Source organism: Puma concolor, chromosome B2 (genome assembly GCF_028749965.1).
Source record: "Puma concolor isolate L17-30 chromosome B2, mPumCon1.1.hap2, whole genome shotgun sequence".
Taxonomy (NCBI): domain Eukaryota; kingdom Metazoa; phylum Chordata; class Mammalia; order Carnivora; family Felidae; genus Puma; species Puma concolor.
Window position 1 is genome coordinate 74,872,738 of NC_141671.1, and position 21,441 is coordinate 74,894,178.

At 38.1% G+C, this 21,441-nt stretch overlaps 1 protein-coding gene and 1 pseudogene across 1 annotated transcript in view; one reads left to right on the forward strand and one right to left on the reverse strand.

Moving 5' to 3' along the window:
- The window catches only part of LOC147581053 (uncharacterized), a 334,213-nt gene that overhangs the window by 30,692 nt on the left and 282,080 nt on the right, over positions 1-21,441 (forward strand). The gene's annotated exons all lie outside the window — the stretch shown is intronic.
- On the reverse strand, positions 15,427-15,569 carry LOC112863027 (U2 spliceosomal RNA; annotated as a pseudogene).

Here is a 21,441-nt window from a genome sequence, read left to right on the forward strand (position 1 = left end):
GACCTAAATATAAGACAGAAAGCCATCAAAATCCTAGAGGAAAAAACAGGCAACTTCTTTGACCTTGGCTGCAGCAACTTCTTACTTGACATGTCTCCAGAGGCAAGAGAAACAAAAGCAAAAATGAACTATCGGGACCTCATCAAGATAAAAAGCTTCTTCACCACAAAGGAAACAATCAGCAAAACTAAAACACAACCGATGGAATGGGAGAAGATATTTGCAAATGACATATCAGATAAAGGGTTAGCATCCAAAATCTATAAAGAACTTATTAAACTTAACACCCCAAAAAACAAATAATGCAGTGTAGAAATGGGCAAAAGACATGAATAGACACTTTTCCAAAGAAGACATCCAAATGTCCAACTGACACATGAAAAAATGCTCCACATCACTCATCATCTGGGAAATACAAATCAAAACCACAATGAGATACCACCTTACACCAGTCAGAGTGGCTAAAATTAACAACTCAGGAAACGAGATGTTGGCAAGGATGTGGAGAAAAGGGAAACATTTTGCACTGCTGGTGCAAATGCAAACTGGTGCAGTCTCTTGGAAAACAGTGTGGAGGTTCCTCAAAAAAATTAAAAAGAATTACCCTACAACCCAGCAATAACAATACTAGGAATTTATCCAAAGGATACAGGAGTGCTGATTCAAAGAGGCATTTGCTCCCCAATATTTACAGCAGCACTATCGACAACAGTAGCCAAAGTATGGGAAGAGCCCAAATGTCCATTAACTGATGAATGGATAAAGAAGATGTGGCATGTATATATATACATACATGTGTATATACATGTGAGCAAGTACACACACACACACACACACACAATCAAATACTACTTGACTATCAAAAAGAATGAAATCTTGCCATTTGCAACAACATGAAAGGAACTGGAAGGTATATGCTAAGTGAAGTAAATCAGTCAGAGAAAGACAAATACCATATTATTTCACTCATATGTGGAATTTAAAAAAATGAAACAGATGAACATAGGGGAAGGGAAGGAAAAATAAAATAAAATCAAAGAGGGAAACAAACTGTAAGAGACTCTCAAATACAGAGAACAAAGTGAGGGTTGCTGGAGGGGTGTTGGGTGGGGGAATGAGCTAAATAGGTAATGGACACTAAAGTGAGCACTTGCTGGGAGGAGCACTGGGTGTTATATGTAAGTGATGAATCACTAAATTCTATTCCTGAAATTATTATACTATATGTTCATTAACTTGAACTTAAATTTAAAAAATTTACAAAAAAGAAAAAAATATATAAATTTGACCAATGTGGATTTATTAGCATGTGAGAGAGAAAGCCAAATTGTGGTGGATTAAGAATAGAATCACTTACCTCTGTGGTATACTTTGTGTGTAGGCATAGATGGAAGGGAAAATGGTACAAACCCACATCTTGACAAACTGCTCTTCCATCTTACTCTCAGTGGTGTTTTCTTTCGATTTTTAACAACAAAAGCTCATCAAAGGCCCTGAGCTTGCCAAAGTGGACATGGCTCATGATTAGAATGGGCGGGGCGCCTGGGTGCCTCAGTCAGTTGAGCGGCTGACTTCGGCTCAGGTCATGATCTCGCGGTCAGTGAGTTCGAGCCCCGCGTCGGGCTCTGTGCTGACAGCTCAGAGCCTGGAGCCTGTTTCAGATTCTGTGTCTCCCTCTCTCTGACCCTCCCCCGTTCATGCTCTGTCTCTCTCTGTCTCAAAAATAAATAAACGTTAAAAAATTAAAAAAAAAAAGAAGTGGAAGGCACTGCCTCCTGCCCATATAAATATGTTTGCTCTCCAGCTCGAGAGGTTGATGACAGAGGCTTATTCATCCTTGTAATTGCTCAGCCTACTCTGTCTCTAAGGTGTTAATGACTAGACTAGTCAAACAGTGATATTTTTAAATCTTATACTCTTTTGCAGTATCTTCAAGAGGACTCTAAATATTAAAGTAAATAGTTTGGTTTTTTTCTGTAATCATTTAGTCATCCAGGAATCATTATAGAGCACAATGTGCTAAGAATTGTATTGGGGATAATGTAAGACATATTACAGATAATGTAAGATTACTATAATACTAATGGTTAACATTCTAGTGCCTTGTATGTGACAGGAACTGGTTTAAATACTTTATATGTCAACATATTTCAAAATCTGATGAGAAATGAGACACTAGTATGATGTTAGTATTATTGCCCTATTTTATAGAAAAAGGAACTAAGCACAAAGATAAGGAAAAGTCACATGGCTAGGAAGTATGAAATGTGAGGCCTATTCTCTGAACCAATATGCCGTACATTTTTTTTTCAGCATCTGCAGGAAAACACCTCTGACACACTTATTTGGGGAAGAAGCATACAAATAAGCATTATTTCTGGTGATATAACAAAAATCAAATTTTGACTTTAAAAGAATCTCATAATACTGACAATCCTATCTACTATTAATTTTCTTATTTACTGATACCCCCCAGGTGTTAGGCAATGTGGTAGAAACTGAATTTTCAAAAATGGACAAAAGCGCCTGTCCTCATGTTCAAGTGAACTGTATCTTTCAATTTCATGTAATAATCAATACTATCACCATAGTCCCAGAGCTGATTGAGATGAAGCCAACTTTCCCCTAACTGCATATGAGAGAACAGCACAGACTCATTAGAAGAAGAATTACATTTTATGGTAGAAACTACCACTACCCACTGCTGAAATTATCTTTTTGGGAGAAAATGTACTATACTGAATCATGGGTGAAAAATATCACAGAAACGGGGTGGGGGGAGGAAAGGAGAGGAAAAGGGAAAAAAAGAAAAGGAAAAGAGAGGAGAGAAGAAGGGAAGAAAGGGAGAAAAATCATATATGGAGAATGTTTTTTTGCAGTTCACTGACCTTTCAAGCATCTAAACCAATAATCCATAGAGGCAAATCCAAATTTATAGAGGCACTATCTTCATAATATTGAACAGCTCATTAGATATTTCTGGGTCTGTTTCCTGAGGATTGTATTAGCTGACATTTAAGGTAATTTTCAGTCCACTTACTGTGACCCTCAGTAACAAATATAAGGAGTTAAGAGGAAGCCATAGAGCTCTTCATGTTCCAGTTCCTACCCACTTACAAGAAGGAATCTAGAGAAATTTCAAAACCTCAAGTAATCAGAATAAGATAGCCCATTCTGGACCTCTACAACAGTGAAACATGAATCCTCAGAGCTCTGGGACCTTCTCTCTTTCACCCCTGTCATAGCCCCTTCCCATCAGAATTTATCATTAAAACTCATATGCCTTTTATCCCAAAATAAAACTTGTCCTTCATCTCCAGGCATAGTTGCCTGATAAAATATAGCAAGCTTGGTGGAATTTGAGTGGATGTTGTGTATTTTTATTTGCTGAGTCTGGCAACATAGCCAAGGTGTCTCAGTGCCTTAGGAGAAAAGGCACATACCCAGGAAGACTTCCCTGATCACCCAGGCTATGTTGAATTGCCATTTCACCTCCCTCAGTAGTCCCTGTCTTACTCGTGTTAATTTTCTCCATAGTATTGATAATCATCTGAAATGTGATACATTTTATCTGATTGCATTTTGGGTTTTTTTCTCTGTTCTCCCCTCCTCCCATGAAGATGAAAATCCTACAAAACTATAGGTATTTATCTACTTTGTTTATGCTATCCAGTGCCTTCAGTAATGCCTCATACAGAAAATATCTGTCAATGAATTTATGAGTTTAGTCTCTTCATTTGATGTCAAAAATATTGCCATTATAATAAATATCATAGGTAAATTGAAAATAATAACTAATTATACAAATAGCTGGTATTTACTGAGCATATAATATCTACCAGGCAGAATACTAAATTTATGTGTATTAACTCACTTAATGCTCACAAAAATCCAAGAGGTAGGAACTGTTATTCCCATGTTACAGCTGAGTGAACTGGTAATAAGAAAACAAACAAACAAACAAACGGTAACTTGTCCCAGGTCACATAGGATAGCATTTGAGATTCAAACCCATCAACTTGACTCTAGATTCTTGAGTACTTTACCTGAGTCCTTTCCTTGAAAAGAATGCTTTTACTTAGGGACACTAAAAATGCTAAAAAAAACAAAACAAAATAAAACAAAAAAACGAGTTAAATGGTTGCATAAACTATTAAACGGTTTTGAATGAATAAATTACTGCCCGGGCCAAAGAATTTTATTTAATGGATTCCTATATGTGAAGTAAAACCTGGCTATGGACAAATTAAGACATTTTTATATAACAGACAAGTCATGTTAATAGAGCATTTGGTTAGAGAGGAAGATGAGGGAGAAAGGTCATAGCTGCTCATCTTTTTTTCCTCAATTTGAAACTGAGAATCTTGGCTCCAGCGGGCAGTAACATATAACTGGCCAAGATACCGCATATATATTTAGGATGTTTCTTAGGACTTCATAAAGACAGTGAAGAGATTTGTAGGTGATAATTGAAACCACTCTACATTCTAGAATGAAAAGTATTTTCACTTTACTGACAACTAATTTGAACACAAATATATGCAATTCTGGGTAGGATCTGATTTAAATTTCTAGTTTCTCCTCACTAAGGAACAGACTATACTCCATACCACGGACACAAAGGGAATCCCCTCTATCTTACCCATTCAGAAAGCCCTTTTCTTCCCCCCTTGTGTGTTGACTGTTTTTAACTCACACTGCTCTGTGCTGGGTTCCTTTTGTATCAAGATACTGTCATTTTCACATTATTCTCAATCTCTACTAAAATTTTCCAAGTTTATGCTAAGGATTTCCTATTATTTGGTTTGAACACCAGTATGCTATACCAGTACCAGGACCCCAGTAACAACTCATGCAAAGCAGTAACCTAGTGTTGTTATTGGTTAACTACTATTTTCTCTTTTATGGACAACGCTTGGCTTGGTCTTCTTCAAAAAATCTAACCCAGAGATCAGCAATCTATAGCAAGAAGGAAAAATCCAGCCAACAGCCTGTTTTTGTATAGTTCTAGTACCTATGAGTAATTTTTACAGAAAAGCATTTGCAATCAATTGGATGATAAGGAACAATAAAGTTGAACCTCAATTAAGTAAAATGTTATAGTGAAATAGAAATCCATTCACGGATAGGCTTGTATTACAAAAAATTGTACTCAGTTATTATTATAGTTTAAATGTCATCAATAAAAATTGTGGAAATATTTTTTCTATATGATATGTAAGTACCTACTTCTTGTACTCAATTTGGCCTCTTAGCCCACAAAGCCTCAAATATTCACTATCAGGTTTTTTACAGAAAAAGTATACTGATCCCTGATATAATGTTTAGGCAGTAGGATTCAACAAAGGCCAATTGGTAATTTTTTTTTTTTTTTATAGAGAGTAATACTCTTTTTTTTTTTTTTTATTTATATATGAAATTTATTGTCAAATTGGTTACCATACAACACCCAGTGCTCATCCCAAAAGGTGCCCTCCTCAATACCCATCACCCACCCTCTCTTCCCTCCCACCCCCCTCAACCCTCAGTTTGCTCTCAGTTCTCAACAGTCTCTTATGCTTTGGCTCTCTCCCACTCTAACCTCTTTTTTTTTCCTTCCCCTCCCCCATGGGTTCCTGTCAAGTTTCTCAGGATCCACATAAGAGTGAAACCATATGGTATCTGTCTTTCTCTGTATGGCTTATTTCACTTAGCATCACACTCTTCAGTTCCATCCACGTTGCTACAAAAGGCCATATTTCATTTTTTCTCATTGCCACGTAGTATTCCATAGTGTATATAAACCACAATTTCTTTATCCATTCATCAGTTGATGGACATTTAGGCTCTTTCCATAATTTGGCTATTGTTGAGAGTGCTGCTATGAACATTGGGGTACAAGTGCCCCTATGCATCAGTACTCCTGTGTCCCTTGGATAAATTCCTAACAGTGCTATTGCTGGGTCATAGGGTAGGTCTATTTTTAATTTTCTGAGGAACCTCCACACTGCTTTCCAGAGCGGCTGCACCAATTTGCATTCCCACCAACAGTGCAAGAGGGTTCCCGTTTCTCCACATCCTCTCCAGCATCTATAGTCTCCTGATTTGTTCATTTTGGCCACTCTGACTGGCGTGAGGTGATACCTGAGTGTGGTTTTGATTTGTATTTCCCTGATAAGGAGCGACGCTGAACATCTTTTCATGTGCCTGTTGGCCATCCGGATGTCTTCTTTAGAGAAGTGTCTATTCATGTTTTCTGCCCATTTCTTCACTGGGTTATTTGCTTTTCGGGTGTGGAGTTTGGTGAGCTCTTTATAGATTTTGGATACTAGCCCTTTGTCCGATATGTCATTTGCAAATATCTTTTCCCATTCCATTGGTTGCCTTTTAGATTTGTTGGTTGTTTCCTTTGCTGTGCAGAAGCTTTTTATCTTCATAAGGTCCCAGTAATTCACTTTTGCTTTTAATTCCCTTGCCTTTGGGGATGTGTCGAGTAAGAGATTGCTACGGCTGAGGTCAGAGAGGTCTTTTCCTGCTTTCTCCTCTAAGGTTTTGATGGCTTCCTGTCTCACATTCAGGTCCTTTATCCATTTTGAGTTTATTTTTGTGAATAGTGTGAGAAAGTGGTCTAGTTTCAACCTTCTGCATGTTGCTGTCCAGTTCTCCCAGCACCATTTGTTAAAGAGACTGTCTTTTTCCATTGGATGTTCTTTCCTGCTTTGTCAAAGATGAGTTGGCCATACGTTTGTGGGTCTAGTTCTGGGGTTTCTATTCTATTCCATTGGTCTATGTGTCTGTTTTGGTGCCAATACCATGCTGTCTTGATGATGACAGCTTTGTAGTAGAGGCTAAAGTCTGGGATTGTGATGCCTCCTGCTTTGGTCTTCTTCTTCAAAATTCCTTTGGCTATTCGGGGCCTTTTGTGGTTCCATATGAATTTTAGGATTGCTTGTTCTAGTTTCGAGAAGAATGCTGGTGCAATTTTGATTGGGATTGCATTGAATGTGTAGATAGCTTTGGGTAGTATTGACATTTTGACAATATTTATTCTTCCAATCCATGAGCAGGGAATGTCTTTCCATTTCTTTAAATCTTCTTCAATTACCTTCATAAGCTTCCTATAGTTTTCAGCATACAGATCCTTTACATCTTTGGTTAGATTTATTCCTAGGTATTTTATGCTTCTTGGTGCAATTGTGAATGGGATCAGTTTCTTTACTTGTCTTTCTGTTGCTTCATTGTTAGTGTATAAGAATGCAACTGATTTCTGTACATTGATTTTGTATCCTGCAACTTTGCTGAATTAATGTATCAGTTCTAGTAGACTTTTGGTGGAGTCTATCGGATTTTCCATGTATAATATCATGTCATCTGCAAAAAGCGAAAGCTTGACTTCATCTTTGCCAATTTTGATGCCTTTGATTTCCTTTTGTTGTCTGATTGCTGATGCTAGAACTTCCAGCACTATGTTAAACAACAGCGGTGAGAGTGGGCATCCCTGTCGTGTTCCTGATCTCAGGGAAAAAGCTCTCAGTTTTTCCCCGTTGAGGATGATGTTAGCTGTGGGCTTTTCATAAATGGCTTTTATGATCTTTAAGTATGTTCCTTCTATCCCGACTTTCTCAAGGGTTTTTATTAAGAAAGGGTGCTGGATTTTGTCAAAGGCCTTTTCTGCATCGATTGACAGGATCATATGGTTTTTCTCTTTTTTTTTGTTAATGTGATGTATCACGTTGATTGATTTGCGAATGTTGAACCAGCCCTGCATCCCAGGAATGAATCCCACTTGATCATGGTGAATAATTCCTTTTATATGCCATTGAATTCGATTTGCTAGTATCTTATTGAGAATTTTTGCATCCATATTCATCAGGGATATTGGCCTGTAGTTCTCTTTTTTTACTGGGTCTCTGTCTGGTTTAGGAATCAAAGTAATACTGGCTTCATAGAATGAGTCTGGAAGTTTTCCTTCCCTTTCTATTTCTTGGAATAGCTTGAGAAGGATAGGTATTATCTCTGCTTTAAACGTCTGGTAGAACTCCCCTGGGAAGCCATCTGGTCCTGGACTCTTATTTGTTGGGAGATTTTTGATAACCGATTCAATTTCTTCGCTGGTGATGGGTCTGTTCAAGCTTTCTATTTCCTCCTGATTGAGTTTTGGAAGAGTGTGGGTGTTCAGGAATTTGTCCATTTCTTCCAGGTTGTCCAATTTGTTGGCATATAATTTTTCATAGTATTCCCTGATAATTGTTTGTATCTCTGAGGGATTGGTTGTAATAATTCCATTTTCATTCATGATTTTATCTATTTGGGTCATCTCCCTTTTCTTTTTGAGAAGCCTGGCTAGAGGTTTGTCAATTTTGTTTATTTTTTCAAAAAACCAACTCTTGGTTTTGTTGATCTGCTCTACAGTTTTTTTAGATTCTATATTGTTTATTTCTGCTCTGACCTTTATTATTTCTCTTCTTCTGCTGGGTTTAGGCTGCCTTTGCTGTTCTGCTTCTAGTTCCTTTAGGTGTGCTGTTAGATTTTGTATTTGGGATTTTTCTTGTTTCTTGAGATAGGCCTGGATTGCAATGTATTTTCCTCTCAGGACTGCCTTCGCTGCGTCCCAAAGCGTTTGGATTGTTGTATTTTCATTTTCGTTTGTTTCCATATATTTTTTAATTTCTTCTCTAATTGCCTGGTTGACCCACTCATTCGTTAGTAGGGTGTTCTTTAACCTCCATGCTTTTGGAGGTTTTCCAGACTTTTTTCTGTGGTTGATTTCAAGCTTCATAGCATTGTGGTCTGAAAGTATGCATGGTATGATTTCAATTCTTGTAAACTTATGAAGGGCTGTTTTGTGACCCAGTATATGATCTATCTTGGAGAATGTTCCATGTGCACTCGAGAAGAAAGTATATTCTGTTGCTTTGGGATGCAGAGTTCTAAATATATCTGTCAAGTCCATCTGATCCAATGTCTCATTCAGGGCCCTTGTTTCTTTATTGACCGTGTGTCTAGATGATCTATCCATTTCTGTAAGTGGGGTGTTAAAGTCCCCTGCAATGACCACATTCTTATCAATAAGGTTGCTTATGTTTGTGAGTAATTGTTTTATATATTTGGGCGCTCCGGTATTCGGCGCATAGACATTTATAATTGTTAGCTCTTCCTGATGGATAGACCCTGTCACTATTATATAATGTCCTTCTTCATCTCTTGTTACAGCCTTTAATTTAAAGTCTAGTTTGTCTGATATAAGTATGGCTACTCCAGCTTTCTTTTGGCTTCCAGTAGCATGATAAATAGTTCTCCATCCCTTCACTCTCAATCTAAAGGTGTCCTCAGGTCTAAAATGAGTCTCTTGTAGACAGCAAATAGATGGGTCTTGTTTTTTTATCCATTCTGATACCCTATGTCTTTTGGTTGGCGCATTTAGTCCATTTACATTCAGTGTTATTATAGAAAGATATGGGTTAGGGTCATTGTGATGTCTGTATGTTTTATGCTTGTAGTGATGTCTCTGGTACTTTGTCTCACAGGGTCCCCCTTAGGATCTCTTGGAGGGCTGGTTTAGTGGTGACAAATTCCTTCAGTTTTTGTTTGTTTGGGAAGACCTTTATCTCTCCTTCTATTCTAAATGACAGACTTGCTGGATAAAGGATTCTCGGCTGCATATTTTTTCTGTCTAGCACCCTGAAAATCTCGTGCCAATTCTTTCTGGCCTGCCAAGTTTCAAAAGAGAGATCAGTCACGAGTCTTATAGGTCTCCCTTTATATGTGAGGGCACGTTTACCCCTTGCTGCTTTCAGAATTTTCTCTTTATCCTTGTATTTTGCCAGTTTCACTATGATATGTCGTGCAGAAGATCGATTCAAGTTACGTCTGAAGGGAGTTCTCTGTGCCTCTTGGATTTCAATGCCTTTTTCCTTCCCCACTTCAGGGAAGTTCTCAGCTATGATTTCTTCAAGTACCCCTTCAGCACCTTTCCCTCTCTCTTCCTCCTCTGGGATACCTATTATGCGTATATTATTTCTTTTTAGTGTATCACTTAGTTCTCTAATTTTCCCCTCATACTCCTGGATTTTTTTATCTCTCTTTTTCTCAGCTTCCTCTTTTTCCATAACTTTATCTTCTAGTTCACCTATTCTCTCCTCTGCCTCTTCAATCCGAGCCGTGGTGGTTTCCATTTTGTTATGCATTTCGTTTAAAGCGTTTTTCAGCTCCTCGTGACTGTTCCTTAGTCCCTTGATCTCTGTAGCAAGAGATTCTCTGCTGTCAGCTATACTGTTTTCAAGCCCAGCGATTAATTTTATGACTATTATTCTAAATTCACTTTCTGTTCTATTATTTAAATCCTTTTGGATCAGCTCATTAGCTGTTGTTATTTCCTGGAGATTCTTCTGAGGGGAATTCTTCTGCTTGGTCATTTTGGATAGTCCCTGGCATGGTGAGGACCTGCAGGGCACTTCCCCTGTGCTGTGGTGTATAACTGGAGTTGGTGGGCGGAGCCGCAGTCAGACCTGATGTCTGCCCCCAGCCCACCGCTGGGGCCACAGTCAGACTGGTGTGTGCCTTCTCTTCCCCTCTCCTAGGGGCGGGATTCACTGTGGGGTGGGGTGGCCTGTCTGGGCTACTTGCACACTGCCAGGCTTGTGATGCTGGGGATCTGGCGTCTTAGCTGGGGTGGGTAGGCAAGGTGCACAGGGGCAGGAGGGGCAGGCTTAGCTTGCTTCTCCTTAGGTGATCCACTTCAGGAGGGGCCCTGTGGCAGCAGGAGGGAGTCAGATCCGCTGCCGGGGGTTTGGCTCCGCAGAAGCGCAGAGTTGGGTGTTTGCGCGGAGCAAGTTCCCTGGCAGGAACTGGTTCTCTTTGGGATTTTGGCTGGGGGATGGGCGGGGGAGATGGCGCTGGCGAGCGCCTTTGTTCCCCACCAAACTGAGCTCTGTCGTCCGGGAGCTCAGCAGCTCTCCTTCCCTTTGTCCTCCAGCCTTCCCGCTTTCTGAGCAGAGCTGTTAACTTACGACCTCCCAGACGCTAAGTAGCGCTTGCTGTGGGAACACAGTCCGTCAGGCCCCTCCGCTTTTTGCAAGCCAGACTCGGGGGCTCTGCTTGGCCGGCGAGCCGCCCCTCCGCCCCGGCTCCCTCCCGCCAGTCCGTGGAGCGCGCACCGCCTCGCCGCCCTTCCTACCCTCTTCCGTGGGCCTCTCGTCTGCGCTTGGCTCCGGCGACTCCATTCTGCTAATCCTCTGGCGGTTTTCTGGGTTATTTAGGCAGGTGTAGGTGGAATCTAAGTGATCAGCAGGACGCGCGGTGAGCCCAGCGTCATCCTACGCCGCCATCTTCCTTCTCCTCCAGAGAGTAATACTCTTCCACCAATTCTAACTTTATTTATATTTAATTTAAATACACCATTTTATGGTGTCATTTTTAAAATTCATATTTATTTGCCACACACAGTGTTGGTTTTTTATGGAGAGGGGAGTATTGTTGTTACTATTTTTCATGTTCAAAGGATGCTCACCTTTCTAGCCTGTCTTGTCTGTTCTGTTGTCACAATTGACTATTATTAAAGCGTTCCTTCAGGCACCTTGATTTTGGTGGATGCCAAATTATGTGCAGTGCAGTATTAAAAGATAATTTAGATCATCTAAATATATACCCCTATAACTCTAGAAAGTCTTTTTGTTTGGGGTTATTTCTTGCAATCAACAAAAATGTTAATGATTTTGTTTTCCCAATTGACTACCATCTGTTTCAGAAAAAAAAAAAAATGAAAGAGAACTTGCTAAAGAAAACTTGCATAAATATCTATTTATACACTAAGGAATCCCTTTAGTTATCCCAAGAAAAGTATGGAGCATCATTCGTGGAACTATAAAGACACAGTTGTGATTTGTTCCATAAAATTCTCCCCCTTTTTTTCCTTGGTAGATATTGAATCACAAAGGGGGAAAGGAACACATAGGATTGGCCACATCCCCAAAGCTCTATCTAAAAGCCATCAATGGGGGCATCTGGGTGGCTCAGTCGGTTAAGTGTCCAACTTCGGCTCAGGTCATGATCTCACAGTCCGTGGGTTCAAGCCCTGCGTCGGACTCTGTGCTGACAGCTCAGAGCCTGGAGCCTGCTTCGGATTCTGTGCCTCCCTCTCTCTCTGGCCCTCCCCCATTCATGCTCTGTCTCTCTCTGTCTCAAAAATAACCACTTTAAAAAAAATAAATAAATAAAAGCCATCATTGGATTTAATCAGGCCAGGATTATGGAGCAAATAAATTCAACCTGGACTTGGAGCTGTTTATTCATCACTTACCTAATCCACTCAGCACACCTTTACTGAGAACTAAGCAACTGTTTCTGCTTCAGTGGAAATTATAGTTAGTTTAATCCTATTCTGCCACAGTTAACCCTAAGAGAAACTATAGTTCAGGTAAATATGTTAGCTATTTCACTTTGTTTACCTATATTGCCTTCACCTTTTTAAAATTACCCTTATTGTTGCCCCTTGGATACCAAAGATTTGTCGTACAGCCCTTCGATTCCTGCCTTAGCTTCTAAGTCAGAACCTACTCCTCAAGACACCATCACATCCTTCCCTATGGCTCACATCTCCAGGCCATTCCCCATAGTACCCCAAACCAAGACTTCCCTTTTACTGCTGTATTTTACCTCTTTCCCATCTCATTCCTTCAAGATCAGATTGATTCTAGTCAACTACCACTTTAGAATGTATACTCATTTCTCAGACTTCTGAATGAAAATAATAGCTAACGTTGATCAGTTTTGGCACTTATTCTGTTCTATACACTTTACCCAGATCAATTCATTTCCCTCTCACTATAACCTTATGAGGTGAGCACTCCTATCATTTTGGATTTTGAAGATGAGGAAACAGGCACAAAAAATGTAAACAATTTGCCCAAGGCCGCCTGCTGAGAAGTGGAAGGGCCAGTATTCAAAGCCAGCTGGACAGGGTGGTAGCTTATACTCTCTCCATTGCCCCTAACAAATAGGTCATGCATAGATTTTAAGAGGTGATCAGCCAGAGGTAGTCTTTCAAGTATGTCCTTACCTCAAACAGAGACTACTCTGAGGAGGGGAATTTTGAACTAAGGATGAGTGTATAGGCATCCTTGCTTGTGGGGAAAGACACTTAGTAAAAAGACATCCTACACTGGTCAGTGTTGAATCTAGAGGCCTTAAAGGAAAAGTTCCATCCATAAAAGAGGCCCATTTCTTGAAAAATTAGAAATGAATAGCCTTTAAGGCTTTGGTGCCCTGGCTTGGTTTACCTTATTTCTGTGCATAATCCACTGGGACTCACCCAGGTGTTTTTTTTTTGTTTGTTTTGTTTTTTGTTTGTTTGTTTGTTTGTTTTCCACAGCAGTAACAGGATAATCCAAGACCAGGTTGCAGCCAGGTTGAAGAGCTATCAGGTTCAGCCAGGACTTGTGACTTACCCACTCTAGTCAGAGGCCAAGTCCTTCAGAGAAATCCATTTGTCACATAAGGAGAAAAAGGCCAGAGCCAGTTGACCAATAATCCAGGGTTTTCTGAGCTACAAAATCCTTCAAGTGTGGGATGTCATGTCAGACTAGGCTACTGAGAAGTTATACATGAATAAAACTGCCAGAATGAGTTTTCGTTTTGACTTTTGTGTATATGCCCGTCCTCCAGAAGCTGTGTCGAATGTGTCAAAGAGGCCTTCACTTATGCACTCATACTAAATAAATGACCATAAATGAATTGTAGAATAGCTTCCACAGCATTCCTAAGCTTTCTGGCTTCCCCTTCCCACTCCCTCCCATGGGCTCTGAAACTGACTGGCTTAGATTCCAAAAGAATGGAGACAATGTGACCCCTCTCTTGGTCAAAGGGAGTAGTAGTAGCTTTAGGTGCCCGAAATGACAAAAATCTATACCTCACAGCAGTGTAACAAGGATAGAGATGGAGTGAATTCAGTTATTATCACCAGATGCCAATCATTCTTGCCAATCTAGCAAGGAGAGTTTTAACTTCAGGGCTAGTGTTTCAGGTTTTGACCTTTTACACATAATTCTTTACTACTTAATACTCTTGCTTTTAACTGATATTTGATGTTTAACTTGGATAAGCTAGGTAGCAAGATACTAGAGTGTTTCACAGAAAGGTTTGCCTGTTTGTGTGTTTTGTTTTTCTCCATATATAAACCAGTCTCTATATATAAAGCAATTTAGGAGATTATTTGATATAGATTTTTGAGGACATCAGAGAACCTTCCAGAAATCCAAGATATTCTATGAAAATGTGCTCTCTGTCCCACTTAAAAGACAGAGTCTACCACGCTGCCCAAAGCCACATCTTCTACATTCCGCTATAGGATGCAGCTTGACTTTTCTAATGACTGGACTAAGGGCAGATAGGGAGACTGTTGAGGGGGTAATGATTGCTGTGTCAGGCTTACAGGAATTCAAGGAATGTAGAGGAGCCATGATTTCAGAGCTCCTGGAAGTCCTTGTTTCTTTCCTTCCCTTTTACCTTCCTTCCTTCCTCTCACTCTACTCTTACTATTTATTATTGTGGAAAGAGTAAGTAACTTGAAATTTGGGTCAAAAATCCTGGCTTTACCATTTCCTATTTGCTAGGGTCTTTCTCACATGTAAAATTGTAATGATACTCACCTCACAGGTTAATTTTGAGTATTACATACAACATTTGGGAAGTTGAGAATAGCCTGATGCTTAGCAAACCCTCAAAAACTAGGGCCACTAAAGCTTTCATCTGTTCAGATAATGCTGGAAACCCCTTTAATTTTGAAGAGGCCTTTTGATTAGAGATAAAAGGTGATAAAAATCAAGTCAATATGTTAATAGAGTCTATTCGAGATTTTGATGAGAGGAGCAAAGCTCAACTGGTCTTTAGAGATTTCTAACAGGAAGGCCTTTGGGTGGTGAATCTCACTTTATGCTTTAAATTTGACCAGATTTCTTCAGAAAACTCAGTTGCAATGGGAAGAGATTTCAAGCAGTTAGGTTAGCTCTATCTAAAGAAATAATCAAACTAGGGTTTTCTCCTTTGTTTTTCCATCTACTTTTTAAAGAGATTGTAAGGATTACATATTAACGTAGCATTTTAAAGTATGTTATTATGTTTTAAAGATTTATGTAATCTCATTAATAAACAATAAATGACCAGAAAAGAAATAAAAGGAATAAAAAATTAAGGTGATAATAGTGCCAGTGTTTATTGAGCTCTTATCCTTGCCAAACCCAGTTCTAAGTGTTTTCCATGTGTGAATCCATTCCATTGCACAACTTTATGATGTTAGATACCCTTACTGTTTCCATTATATAGGCAAGGAAACTGACTAGACCAAGGTCATAAAGCTAATACTGGCTCCAGAGCATACACTCTTATGGCCACATACATACCTAGTCTTCAGTTCCAAGTTATTGACTAATCAAGCAGATGGAATAGTTATCCCAGGAGTATTTTATCCAACTTAAAAGTCATAAGACCTTAGATTTAGGTCTATATTGCATAATGTGAAAGGGGAGTTGGTAATTGTCTTGTTTATTCATAATCATATACTACACTTGATCTTAGCCAAAAGGCCAAGAAGCAATTATTCACAATCATGTAATGTTAGAGCTCAAAAATATAGGGAACATCTAGCCAACTCCCTGATTTTACTCATAGATAAATTAAGACTCTTGACTCCAGTTATATAGTTAATTAGTAGCAGATCCAGTAGTAAAATTTGGGCTTCCTAACTTTCTATTTTCCAGTTCACGCTCTTCTGCTCTATTCTATTGTATTATTATTTTTTTAAGTTTTTAAATTTATTTTTTTTTTTTTTAATTTTTTTTTTTTTCAACGTTTATTTTATTTTTGGGACAGACAGAGACAGAGCATGAACGGGGGAGGGGCAAAGAGAGAGGGAGACACAGAATCGGAAACAGGCTCCAGGCTCTGAGCCATCAGCCCAGAGCCCGACGCGGGGCTCAAACTCACGGACCGTGAGATCGTGACCTGGCTGAAGTCGGACGCTTAACCGACTGCGCCACCCAGGCGCCCCATTTTTTTTTTTTTTTTTTTTTTAAGTTTTTAAATTTATTTTTGAGAGAGAGAGAGTGAGAGAGCAAGTGTGAGGGAGGGACAGGGAGAGAGAGAGAGAATCTCAAACAGGCTCAGCACTGTCAGTGCAAAGCCTGACTCAGGGCTCAAACTCATGAACCATGAGATAGGTCCCTGACACAGGGCTCAAACTCAAGAACTGTGAGATCATGACCTGAACTGAAATCAAGAGCTAGATGCTTAACCAACTGAACCACCCAGGCGTCCCTGTATTTTTGTATACTTTTACCAACATTTCCCTATTCCTCCAACCTTGCCCCCAGCAACTGGCAACCACTTTTCTATCTCTGTTAATATGAGTTTGATTTTTTTTTTTTTTTTTAGATTCCACACATAAGTGATATACAATATTTGTATTGTCTTTCTCTGTCTGGCTTACTTCATTAGGATAATGCCTTCAAAGTCCATCCATGTTGTTATAAATGGCAGGATTTCCTTCTTTCTGATGGCTGAATAATATTTTAATGTGTGTGTGTGTGTATTTATATATATCTATATATATATATATATTCATATATATCTATATCTATATATGTATATATAGATATATATGTATCTCACATCTTCTTTACCCATTTATTTAATTGATGGACACTTAGGTTGTTTGTATATATTAGCTACTGTGAATAATACTGCAGCAAACATGGGAATGCAGATATCTCTTCAAGATAGTGATTTGGAAAAAGAAATATAGTGATTTCATTTCCTTTCAATATATACCCAGAAGTGGGATTGTAGGACCATGTGGTAGTTCTATTTTTAATTTTTTGAAGAACCTCTGTACTCTTTTCCATAGTAGCTGCATAGTAGCTGTTAAATTTATCCTAGATATTATCTCCTTTTAGATGCAATTGTAAATGAGATTGTTTTCTTAATTTCTCTTTTTGATGAGTCCTTATTTGTGTATAGAAAAGCAACAGATTTTTATATATTGATGTTTCACCCTGAAATGTTACTAAATTTGTGTATTAGTTCTAAAAATTTTTTGATGGAGCCTTGGGATTTTCTGTATATGTTATGTGCAAATAGAGACACTTTTACTTCCTCCTTTCCAGTTTGGATGCCTTTTATGTATTTTTCATGCAGATTTGCTCAGGATAGGTTTTCCAGTACTATGTTGAATAAAGGTAGTGAGAGTGGGCTGGGCATTCTTGTATTGTTCCTGATCTAGAGGAAAAGCTTTTAGGTTTTCACCGTTGAGTATGATGTTAGCTGTGAGCTTGTCATATATGGCTTTTATTATGTTGACATGTGTTCCCTCTATACCCAGTTTGTTGGTATTCTACAGCATTCTTGTAATAACAACACTGAAGACTCACTATGTATTAAGTCATTGATTTATATTTTGCTATTTAATCATCCCCAAAATCTTATTAGATATTTTCACATTTGTTTTATAGGTGAGGACTTATATGGTCTATGTATGTATGATCCAAAGCTCATACTATTAACATTTACTTTAATAGAATAATATTTTATAAATTAGATTTATTACTTAATTTAAATAAATTGAGACCTAAAAGAGTCTAGTTTAGTTTTTTTCCAGGTTATTTGTTGTAGCTCTGTCTTCAAGTCACTGAGTAGTAGTCCATCTCTCTGTAAGACTAAATTGAAAACATTAGTAACTTATGCTACCTGTTGTTCTTTCTTGTTTACATAAGAGAATGAAGCAGAAGGTTCCACAGGCTAAAGCGCTTTTCTTCTAAGTGAAAATCCTTTCGTAAGTGAAAATCCTTTTGAAAGGTACTAGAAGCTATTTTTAGTTTCATGATTCATTCTAAGAGCCTTTGTTATTTAGACAGCAAATGTTAGGAGCAGAGCTGAATGTCTTCAGTGTGTGCAATAAAGTCCAGCTGGTATCTGTGTGCTTTTCAAACACATGAATCTGACCACCATTCTGGAGGAAGTGGGAAATTTTTCATTGTATTCTGGTTGCTGCATAAACAGGATAAAATGACAGCCAAAATTAGGAAGCAGTACAGAATCCTGATAATTTTTGCAAATAATGCAGGTTTATCTGTTTCTGCTTTTGCTTTTGTATGTTATTGTTCTTCTTGTTTTGTATTTTCTCCACTCCAACTGCCCAGTTCAATTAACTGGTCATCAAATGATCTACTAGTGAGGCATATCAAAAGGTGCCATAATCCAAGAGAACCTAGTGGATTTACATACTGATACTTAATGATATTAAATACAAATTAAAATTAAATATTGTTCATTAACAAATAATTAAATCAATTATAAATGAAAATAATAGTTTGTATTAATAAATTAATATCAAAGTGCAAATCATCTGGGCAACTGAAACTCTAAAGAAGAGGTGCAAAAGGAACAATATAAGCTGAACATTTAAACTAACTGCATTGACAATTCCTATTCAAATTTAAAGAAAAAAAACACACACACAAAAATCAACATTCACTTATTTCCAAAACTCCATATTTAGTAGGAGCCCTCAGGACCAATTACATGTGTTTGACTAAAGTCAAATGTTGATCTAATCTTCATGATATTTTATACTTTGGGTATAGCTTCACCATACCACAGAACCATCTAAAAAGCAAATATAAATTAATCACATTAAATTATATCTTATAAAATAATTTTATGCTCATTACAAATCATCCATTATCCTTAAGCCAAAACTTATCACACATCTTCACATCCACGTTGTATAAATTATTAATTGATGTTCAAAGGGCTTAGCTTAAATGAAGAAAAATTTAAGTACATTTGGAAAGGAAAGACTTTTTGCTAGTCAGTTTTGAACATGTACGTTTTAGAAATTAGGAACATACTTCTAATAACTGTAATAAACTACACAACAAAAACAAAACTAGAAGAAAATATTCTGTGTTGTGTGATTCAACTCTGTGACTACCAGACTGGATTTGTGATGTTTCCTTAGTATGTGGACAATTTATTTAAGGCTTAAGTGACAGTTCATATTTTAAATTACATTTTCCCTTAATAATGGCTATTTGATTACCTTTAAGATTTGAAAGTCTCTATAGAAGAATTCTAATCTATTTCAAACCCAGCACTTTATTTAAACCTCAGGAATGGCTCTTTAAATCAGAAGGAGATTTCATAACTCCAACAGTCTATGCTGGTAAAAAGTTGTAGAAAATTGTATTTTCCAAGAAGGCTGCAACAGTAGCCTCCATCCCACACATTCTACTATAGTGTGGCCCTCCTCTTGAATCTCTGCTGGTTTATGATTACCTGAGTAGAATGCAGCAAAAGTGATGAATGTGATTTCCAAAGCTAAGTCAAAAGAGCCAATGTAACTTGTGGCTTGCACACTGGAAAGCTTGCTTTTGGAGCCTTCAGTTGCCATACAGAAATTTCAACTATCCTGAGACCACCATACTGCGCTGTAGCCCTAGCAACATGAAGAGACCACATGTAGGCACTCCAGTCAATTGCCCAGCTGAGATGCCAGTTAATAGCCAGCATCAACCACCATATACATATGTGAAGAACATCTTGAGATCAATGATATCCAGTAGGAATATAATATGAACTACATATATAATTTAAAATGTTCTATTAGCCACATTTAAAAAATTAAAAAGAAACAAGTGTAATTAATGTTGTTAATATATTTTATTTCACCCACTATATCCAAATATTATTTCAATATATAATCAATATACAAGTTATTAATGATAGTTTAAATTCTTTTTTTCATAATAAGTCTTTGAAAGTGTGTGTGTGTGTCTGTCTGTCTGTCTGTCTGTCTGTCTCACTTAGAGCACAACTCAGTAAGGTTAGATATATTTCATGTGCTCAGTAGCCATCTGTGATCACTGCCTACTGTATTGGACAACACAGTGCTAGATGATTCCAGACTTCTGTCATCATGTTTCTCTGACCTTCTGTCAGCCATGGAGTCTTCCCACCTGAGCGCTATGTAATGTAGGGGCCTCTCCATAGCCTAACTGGCAAGATGCATATTTTGAGCTGCTAAGTTTGGGGCAATATGGTGAGCACTGAGAGTGGAACATAGGTACCACTAAAAAATGTAGGTTATGAGAAGATGTGTTTTTGCCTCTACTTAAGCTTATTTTAGAGAAAGGCTAAACCATGGAATCTTAGAAGCCCCAAGAAAAGCCATTAATGAGCATTTATTCCAACCTCTTGCCCAGTGCCAAAATCATAAGATGATCCACACCAAAAAGTCTGTTCATCTTTCCTTGATTATTTACAAGCTCTACCTCACACAAAAAAAAATGTACTGGATTTTTCAGCAACTTTGATTTTTTTGAAGATTTTCTTTATATTAGATAAAAGTTACCTTGCTAATTCCTCTGCAGCAGTTCTATTCTGGCCTCTGAGGCTGCATATCTCAGCTTGCTGATGTAACAGCTCTTCAGAGCTTTGAATATACAGATAGTGATTATACTTTCCCTACTCCTGTCACTCCACCCTCTACACCACCACCAATATTCCTTTTTCCAGGCTGAACATTCCAAATTCCTTCAGTTGTTCCTTTAAACAGAACTTTACTGTAACTTTACTACAACAAACTTTACTGTAACAAATTCCTGGCAACTCTCTACGACTCTTCATAAATCCCAAACCTTACAATATATTACTCAGAATAGAATATATGCTTCCGATATGGCCTGACCAATACACAGTTCAAGAAGACTGTACTACATGATGTATTTTCATGAAGGTAAATTATAATTGTTATTCTCAAAAGTTATTTTAATGAAGACAATGTTCTCTCCATCTGAACACACTTAATCCCTTAGCTGCATGCAGCACCTTAATATAACTTAGGAGGATCCCAGGAATTAGAAGAAATCTAAATGTGAGATCTATATAAATATAAGGTCCTTTTATTATTAAGTTAATATCAACCTAAGTATAGGCCTTGATGCTTATTTCCGTTACACTTTATCTTCCTGGTTTTGGCTCACCATCACAGCTCATGGAGAACTTCCCTTAAAATGTTACTCAGTCTGGTGGACTGATTCAATAAACATATACTAAGCATTTATTTTGTGTAAGACCTAGCATTATTGGTTCTCCCCAATGCCTTAGAAAGTCTATAAAACTTTAAAAGTCTTTAGGTCGTCCATTAGTTGCTCACAGATATGTCAGAGTTTTTTAATCAAAGAGAGTGATTTGATTCCAGCCTCAAGATGCTGTTCTTTATACCTCTTGATCCAGAACCTTGGGACAGGCTGCCCAGAACAGTGATGGCAGCAGTAGTAGCACCAGTAGACCTAACTTCACTTTCGGGGCTGGTATAAGGTCACTTGCTCTGTTCCAAAGCTCCTGAAGTCAAAGCAAGCTAAACACGTGGCAGAATAGAAGAGCCTTTTTAATTAGTAGAGATAACAAATC